At 41.9% G+C, this 9,396-nt stretch overlaps 1 non-coding gene across 1 annotated transcript; it reads right to left on the bottom strand.

The window, feature by feature from the left end:
* Positions 1 to 7,951: 7,951 nt before the first annotated feature.
* TRNAS-GCU lies at positions 7,952 to 8,033 on the bottom strand. Its single transcript has one exon. It is a non-coding gene; the product is annotated as a tRNA-Ser (tRNA).
* Positions 8,034 to 9,396: the final 1,363 nt, after the last annotated feature.

Genomic DNA, 9,396 nt, shown 5'->3' with positions numbered 1-9,396 from the left:
TGGCTTATTTCACTTAGGATAATGTTTTCAAAGTTCATCCATGTCATAGCACACATCAAAACTTCTTTTCTTAAAAAAAGCTGAATTATCCATTGTATACGATACCACATTTTGTTCGTCCATTTATCAGTCAATGGACACTCTGATTCCTTCTACCTTTTAACAGTTGTGAGTAATGTTGTCATAAACATTGGTATATAAATACCTCTTGAAGTCCCTGCTTTCAATTTTTGGGGGTGTGTACCAAGAAGTGGAGTTGCTGGATTATATGGCAAATCTTCATTCAATTTTTTTCAGGAACCTTACTGTTTTCCATAGCAGATGCCTCATTTTACATTCCCAAAAGTATGCACCAGGGCTCCAATTTCTGCATGGTCTTGTCACCACTTGCTATTTTGATTTTTGTTTTTGTTTTCTTTTGTAATAGCCATCCTAATATCTGTGAAGAGTTATCAAACTTTTGATTTGCATTTCCCTTATGATTAGTGATACTGAGCATCATTTTAAGTGTTAATTGTCCATTTGAATATCTTCTTTGTAGAAGTGTCTATTCAGCTTCTTGGACCATTTGATTGTTGTCAAGTTAGCAAAATTTAGATGAATAGCCTAGTTGTGGTGGATTTGTCATCTCAGAAATTGTAATAAAAATGGAGATAAATATTGTAATGGGTCATATTTTACTTCATTGTTGAAATGATTGTTGAATAAATATAATACATTTTTAGTCAGTGAAGGGAGATTTATTTTTCATGGAACTCATTCCGTACAAATCATGTACTTCTATATTTAGCGGAATTCTCCCCTTCCACAGGTATTTCTTTTGGACTCCTATAATCAGAGAACACAGTCAAGAGAAGTGTTTTCTTGTGGTATTTCTCCTCTCATCTCTTTCCTACCTTCTGTTTGCTCATTTCTTCTTGCTGTGAAACAGCAATGTTACCGGCAGCAGGATCGTTTCTGTTTGTGTTGGAAGCAGACCTCCCAGCCCAGTTGGGGTGCAATGGAGCCACATTCAGTATCCTCCTGGCCACACAGAATTTTGTCAGCATGCCCTGTACCATGCCTTCACCTGACTGCTTGTTCATCTGGGCCTTGGACAGGTCTCCTCATCACTTCAAACCCCTTTCCCCGTGTGGGTAAATCTGTATCTGACATCACCTCACAGAACTGTGTGCTGATGACCTAAGGAAACTCCTGCAACTGCCTAGACTCCTGGTCCTTCTCTGTTGCACCCTCACCATTACCTGCACAAAATGGACCATCTGAACCTCTGTCCAGCACACTAACTCTCTACAGCATCCAACAGCCTCACTGGAAATTTTAACAGACACATAAAACACTTACCCTGAGTCAGGCACTTTCCTTGGCAGGTAATAGTAACTCATTGAAATCTTATAATAACCCTATGTATCCTATTATTATTCCCATTTCACAAACGTGGAAACTATGGCAAGGAGAAGAGAAGCAAATTGCCTGGGGACACACAGCCAGTAAGAGGTGGAAGCCAGGCAGTAGCTCCTATGACTTCTTAACCACCACTACAGGCTGCCTTTGGGATTTGCTTGACCTCAAAGGAAACTTGTCCAGGTCCTTCTCCCTCCCGGTCTCAACACCTGCCACTCACCAATCCTCCCCCCACCCACTTTAAAGCAAGTCACCAGGAGGAATTATTGCAACTTTGAATCTTTTTATCGAAGAATACACTTTAAGGCTGAAACATAGAACTTGGCATTAAGGATATTATTATATCCTTCTCTCAGCTTCATCCAATCTGCTGTCATCCCTCTTCCTCATATTCTTGATTGATGGACTGATGAGCCATTGAGGAATTGCTAAATTGAAACAAAACGCGATCAGGGTTGAGTTAATCTTACAGCTGATTTCTATGTAACTCTTGTTTCTCATGAGATGAGACTCACAAAGATGAACCATGAGGATGGCCATATGTGGCCACAGACCAAGACAAAAATGCTCCAATTGTGATTTATCTTCTTTTTTTTGGAGAGAAATTATTAGGAAGGGCAAACATTTTAAAATAATACAGTGATTATAGTCTGTGGTCAGGGATCTAGAATATTAATATGTGACAGCATCATAACTGAAAATCCCCTGCTAATTCATCACAACTTCTATTTGAAGTTCCCTCAAATCACTGAATCCAAAGCCAAACCATGTTGTCCCAGATTCTCCTGCATTGAAGATCTTTGCAGGATGCCACAGTCTGAATTTATCAAACCACAAAGGGATTTCAGTTCTTTCTTCCAACCCCCAGCTTGGAACTGAATCTCAAGAGAAGGCTCCCAGCCCAACAGTGTGGACAGGTCACACCTGTCCTCTGGTGAGAGAGGAAAAAAATGAACAGTTTCAGAGAGATGGTAAAAACCTGGCCCCAGCCCGTAGCCCGCTCCCCCTCTCCCAATCCCACCTCCCCCCAGCAACCCCCAGTTTGTTTTGTGAGATTAAGAGTCATTTATGGTTTGTCTCCCTCCCAATCCCATCTTGTTTCATTTACTCTTCTCCTATGGACATTGGGGAGGGGAGGCGAACCATAAGAGACTATGTACTCTGAAAAACAACCTGAGGGTTTTGAAGGGTCAGGGGTGGGAGGTTGGGGCAACCTGAGGGTTTTGAAGGGTCAGGGGTGGGAGGTTGGGGAAACAGGTGGTGGGTAATGGGGAGGGCACGTTTTGCATGGAGCACTGGGTGTTGTGCAAAAAGAATGAATACTGTTACACTGAAAAAATAAATAAAATGAAAAAAAAAAAAAAACCTGGCCCCAGGAATAATGGCCATCTGAGGGACCAGCTGTAAAAAAGAGGGAAGGAGTCCAGATGGAAGGAAAATGTCAAATGAGGAAAGAGAGAAGGAAGGAGAGCAAGTATGGACAGAGGCCATAATGAATGACAGAAAGGACTGTCAGACCTTTCTGACATGACAAAAACTCATGTCAGCACCCTGCCATGAGTTACCTCTTAGTTAAATGCTTAAACCAATGTAGAAACTGAGGCACAGAGAAGAGTGGATGGAAGATTGCTCAGCACCGAGGCAGAGAGAGAAGTAAAGAAAGGGCTACTCTGCTCTGCAGAATGACTTCTGATGCTACAGTTTGCAGTGTTGTTCTGGGTGTTGTAGCAGATTCTCCAGGGTACATAACAGAGGAGAGGCGTTAACTGAAGAGAAGGGATGGCATAGTTATTATTGACAGATGATATAACTGGATTTTTAGAAAACCTGAAAAATTAGTTACAGTTTTAGAATACCCAAATAAGGTGATGTTGCCAGATACAAAGCAAATACACCAAAACTAAATAGCTTTCCAAATATAAGCAACCTTTATTCAAAAAGGATAAGAAACTATATGAATCACATGAGCAAAAATACACACACACAAAAAAAAGACACAAAAGAATGGCTTTAAGAATAAATGTGCAAAAGTAAAACAGAAACACCACCACAAAATTTGCCTGAAGATCATAAAATCTTAGTAATTGGAAAACACAGTGTGAGACAGAGGATGAGTAGATTATGGCACAATGTCAGTTTTTCCCAAATGAGTGCATCAGATGAACAACTTCCATTAAAATCTTGATGGAATTTCTTTTGAATATGTTAGAGAAATTTTTCTGAAAATATAACGAGACCAGAATAGCCAGGACTTAAAAAAAGGAAAACAAACAAACAAACAACACTGGGCGTGGCTCCTCTTAGCAGATACAAAATGCAACACATAACAGTAGCTACCATGCATAACCCATCTGTGATAAATACCATGCCGTGACTTCCCTGAACTACCACATTTCCCTTCCCCCAACAACCTTATGCAGAGGGACCACAAGTACTCCCTCCTAACCGGAGCCAGGGAGTTTGTGTACCACTTCACAAAGGCACACGATTAATGTTGTATAGCACCCTCTAATTCAGTACCCACCTGCCATGCTTTGAGCTACAAAAGTTGCCATGCTTTGAGCTACAAAAAGTCAAGCCAGGTGGCATCAGTGCCTAATCAACAATGAGTCAATGGACCAGAAATGAGTAGCCTGGATTCACTGTTAAAAGAACCACCCCACCCCACCCCCCAAGCAAAGAATATCTTTAAGAGGTGTTGAGCAATTTCTTGTTTATTTTAGAAAAAGAAAAGAAAACATTCTCACATTATGTGACCTACTAAAACAAAGTCTAAGTGGATTAAGGAGCGAAATGGGTAAAAAATGTGGGGCGCCTGAGTGGCTCAGTGGGTTAAAGCCTCTGCCTTCGGGTTGGGTCATGGTGCCAGGGTCCTGGGATCGAGCCCCGCATCAGGCTCTCTGCTCAGCAGGGAGCCTGCTTCCTCCTCTCTCTCTGCCTGCCTCTCTGCCTACTTGTTGTGATCTCTCTCTGTGTGTGAAATAAATAAAAAACTTAAAAAAAAAAGAAAGAAATGGGAAAAAACGAAAACAAGTACAAAAGAATCTCCAACACAAAAAAATATGTGAGTCTAGCCGCTCTCGTGTTGGAGAAATGCTTTCTATGAAAGAAGTCTGAAGGGAAAACTAAGAAGAAGATCTAATGATTCAAAATGTCAAAGATATCTTAACCAAATATCTTAAATTGGTTAAAATTGTAATCAAATATACATACTGGATGTAGAAAGTCCCCCTATAGCCTAATAATATGTATCAAGCTGATTGAAAGCTCTTGTCCTGTGATTCCCTATTCTTGTTCAAAGACTTCACTCTTAGTGAAGCCATCAGCAATGAGGCCAAAGATGAGAAGGTCTGCCCAGCAACAAACTTGGTAAAAGTTGCTAAATAGTCTGACTGGAGAAACAAATTCAATAGGAAAAAAGATTAACTAATTCTGGTGCATTTCTCTGATACATAAGTTGCCATTAGCATGGTGTTTTCAAGGAACATGTAATGACATAGGAAGCTTTCAGGACAAAAGTTTGAGTATATGTACATCCGGAAAAGAGAAAAATAATTGTCAGATTACACACTGAAGGGTCAAAGATGGTGATGGGAGGGGATGGGGATTACCAGAAAGTCTTCTTTTTTTTTTTTAATTTTATTTAAATTCTAGTTAGTTAACATACAGGGTAATAGTTTCATATGCACAATTTTGTAATTCAACACCCCCATACCATGCCTAGGGTTCACCACAGATGCTCTCCTTAGTCCCCGTCAGCTGTTTATCCCATCCCCCACCCACCTTCCTTCTAATGACCACCAGTTTGTTTTTTCAGTCTGTTTCCTGGTTTGTCTCTTTTTTGTCCCTCTGCTCATTTGTTTTGTTTCTTAAATTCCATATACGTGTGAAATCATGCGGTATTTGTCTTTCTCTGAATGACTTATTTCACTTTGCATAATACTTTTTAGTTGCAGCCATGTTGTTGCAAATAGCAAGATTTCATTCTGTTTTTATGGCTGAATAATATCCCATTGTCTTAATCTTCTTTATCTCCTTTATCCATTCATCTGTCAGTGGACACTTGGACTGTTTCCATAACTTGACTATTGTAGATAATACTGTTATAAACATAGGGGTGCATGCATCTCTTTGAATTAATATTTTTATGTTCTTTGGATAAATACCCAGTAGTGCAATTGCTGGATTACAGGGTAGTTCTATTTTTATCTTCTTGAGAAACTTCTATCCTGTTTTCCAGAGTGCTGCACCAGTTTGCATTGTCACCAACAGTGCAGAAACTTTCCCCGTTGTCCATATCCCTGCCAGCACCTGTTGTAGAAAGTCTTACTTTTATGTTCTTTTTTTAATTTCTGTAATATTTTAGTTCTGCACACTAAAAATAATCCACATTTGTAATTGGAAAAGGGGTAGAAATTTAAAACTAAAACACTAGATTCAAAATTGCATATCAAATATGACTTAAATTTTGGTTATTCATACATAAGTGCAAATATATTTTTATTTTATGTATTTATTTTTAAAAGATTTTATTTATTTATCTGACACAGAGAGAGAGAGATCACAAGTAGGCAGAGAGGCAGGAAGAGGTGGGGGAAGCAGGCTCCCTGCTGAGCAGAGAGCCCGGTGTGGGTCTTGATCCCATGACCTTGGGATCATGACCTGAGCCGAAGGCAGAGGCTTTAACCCACTGAGCCACCCAGGCAGGTGCCCTTATTTTTAAAAAAATCATAGTGATTATCAGAAAGGAGCATGATTGGTAGCTATTTCTTTTCTTTTTTTTTTAAGATTTTATATATTTATTTGACAGAGAGCACGTGCACAAGCAAGGGGAGCCACAGCAGAGGGAGAACCAGGTTCCCTGCTGAACAGAGAGCCTGACATGGGGTTTGATCCAGATCATAACAGGAGCTGAAGGCAGACACTTAACCAACTGAGCCACCCAGGAGCCCACTTTCTATTTCTTTTTTACTAATTTTTGTACTTTCAAAATCTGATGTGTATTATCTTATTGTTTTAATATGAAAAAATAAGTAATGTGCTAATGTAAATACAAATTTCAAAATTGTTCAGCTTTTCCACTTCCTGCAAAGCAGATTTTTGTGTGTTGTTTTATGGCATGCATGAACAAGCCATTTCACATGCTTGTGTCTCTGGTTTAAGTTATACAAAAGCCATCCCATTTTCCTTTGTAAGGGTGTCATTTAAATGTTCAGGTGTAGGTGGGTACAGTATGGGTGGGGAGGAGAAGGCCCCTTTCCCCAGCATCACATTCAGGAGTAGTGGTGGCAGGTGGGTGGTTAGGAAGCCAGTGGGACAGAGCAGAGACCTTCACAGCTCAGGAGGACATCAGCAGAAGAATGTGGCAACTGGATATTACAAGAGCTTGACCCAAGGAAAACTTTCTGGACAGAGACTGTGTAGAATTTTCCCTTCTCCTGCACTAGGGAGAGGGCAGCATTGCTGGCAGCGTCTGGAGCTGCAGGTGAGACAGATTTGAACACCAACGGGATGCGAAACCCTTTACTGAATTTTTTTACAGTAATGTTCGTATTTGAAAACACAACTTCCTGCTGTAAGTTCTCTTCATCCCACCTGACGCAGTCAGAGTGAAATGAGAGAGGGCTGTGGGGTTCTGTAAACAGTGAGAGATGCAGAGAAGGTAGGAGTAACTATTCAGAAGAAGAGAGGAATGTCGATCTGCCCAGCACTTGTCTCTCCGTGTATCAACATCCCTTTCCCTGCAGAACATGTTTTCCTACCTCCTCACACCCCGGACTCTTTTTACCGACTTTTCTTTTCACACCATGCTAATTCATGCCTTGCCTGCCTTTTTTTTTCCTGCTGTGTGGCTGAGAAACCTCAAAGTCAGTAGGTGGTCATGGAATTGTGCCCCAGATCCTGTAAGGGAAGTAGGTGCGGAGTTGACATGACTCAGGACAGGATCTTTCAACACCGGTTCTGGGAGCTTCCAGATTATAGAACACACATCTTATCAGCCGCGAACACACAGGGGCACCTCGTTTGGGCCCCAGGCAGGCACAAAGGCCAGACAGCACCTGTGTTCCACAAGGCGGCCTTCCTCCCCTACCCACGATCAGCAGAGACGTGTCTGCAGGCTTGGCAGCCTAAACAGGCAGGACGTTTCCAAACATAACTTGCCATTGAAGAGATCAGCGTTATTTCGTCTGCACGGGGGGTGTCACTGGCAGCCAGTCTCTCTGACTTCAGCTGACACACTGCTGTGGCAGGCAGCCAGGCCAGGTTTGGCCAACTCAGAAGTCTGGCTGGGGTTTCCTTGCCTCTTGAACACCATCAGGAAAGAGCTGTTCTCGCAGATTGCTCATTAATTGGCCAAACAAACATTTTGTTCTCTAGTGCGATCTGGGTACCAATTTCAAGGCACAGATGCATATTTTTAGATCTTCTTATGTGACACTTGGATCTTCTTGTCATGCAAATTCTTTTTCTTTTCTTATATCCCCTGGTGAAATATTTTTCTCACAAAACACTAACCTCATGTAGCCAGTCTGGCGGGGAAACTGAACGACGAGGATGGGATTCGAACCCACGCGTGCAGAGCACAACGGATTAGCAGTCCATCGCCTTAACCACTCGGCCACCTCGTCACTTACATTTGTGTCCTCTTTTATATATGATTTAAAGAGCAGTCAGAAGAGCTGTTTATTACCCCAGTCCCGGGAGACTAGAGGCCCAGCGGTCGATCTGGGGAGATGAAAGATTGAATAGCTGATTATTCAGGCAGTGTTCCCCTCAATACATAGAGTATTCCAAGTGCTTTTACCCTTTGTAAATCTGTCCAACATGCCTGCAAACGTGAAAGTATAAGCCTTTTTGCTTTCCATGAAAAAAGCAGGGAAATTAAAAGGGAGAAGGGAATAAACAATCCTTAACTTTGGCACAGTTGAAAATAGATGTCTTCTTGGGTAATATTCTCATTCTTTCCTGGGTTATGGGGGAGGGTGCTTTTAAACACCCGTAGGCCCAGGCCATACCAAAGAACAATGAAATCACAATTTCAGGAATTTGAGCTTGCAGATAGCCACGGTGAGCAACCAAGTCCGAGAACTATCATTTTGTTAACCTTTCAGGTGCCCTGGACTCTCTGTGTATATGAGTGTTTGGAGGAGAAGTCACCTCAAGCTGGCATCTGATTTGGTCCTTGGAGGAGGAGAGGGAAGCTAGTGGTGTAGAAGGGCAGGGTCCATTCCAGCCCAGCAAGGCACAGCAGCACAAGCATGGGGACCAGAATTCTGCTTTGTCACAGCACAGCAATCTCATTCACTGGTAACTCCAGAGTATCTGCAGACCCTCAGGAGACTTCCAGGAGCCCCTCATGGGGCTCTGCTTGCATCACTGCCTATGAGGAGTCTCTAAACGGCTCTGGGTGCATAGTGACATGGGTCATATTTGATCACTTCTCACTCACCCCTCACCTCCTAGAGAATGTCATGGCTGTCAAGGACTGCATCTTTCCTGTACATTCTCTACATCACCTATGTTTTAGGATCCGCTAAATATTTTTAAGGGAATGGGTAGATGAATTAATCAATTGATGTAAATATTTCCTTGGTTTGTCGTCAATTCATTTCAATTCATTATATGTTTATTAAGTGCCTTCTATGGAACTGGCCCCTTGGTGTAGACTCTGGAGCTATAATTCCAAATAGGAGGGAGCCCCTGCAAATCTTTGGTGTCTGAAGTTTCCCCCAGGACCCCTCCACCACAAGGCTTCTCTGTCCTGTAACGTGTATGTTAATTCCCATTCTTCCTTTGATTTTTCTCACACCCCTCCTTCTCCATGGAAGGTTTTGGACAGAGAGAAAAAAGTGTATTTGGGATTGAATCAGCTTCTGCAAATGGGTGCTGAAAGCCCTGCTTATTTTAGTGCACATGTTTTACACCAGGGCTACCTTCAGGAGTCTCTCTACAACCGGCGGGGGTTGGGGAGTGAGTACTTATTCAGAAAGG

This window comes from Meles meles, chromosome 16 (genome assembly GCF_922984935.1).
Source record: "Meles meles chromosome 16, mMelMel3.1 paternal haplotype, whole genome shotgun sequence".
In the NCBI taxonomy this organism is placed as follows: domain Eukaryota; kingdom Metazoa; phylum Chordata; class Mammalia; order Carnivora; family Mustelidae; genus Meles; species Meles meles.
The sequence above is the reverse complement of the archived record's forward strand: the minus strand, read 5'-3'. Positions and strand labels throughout refer to the sequence as shown.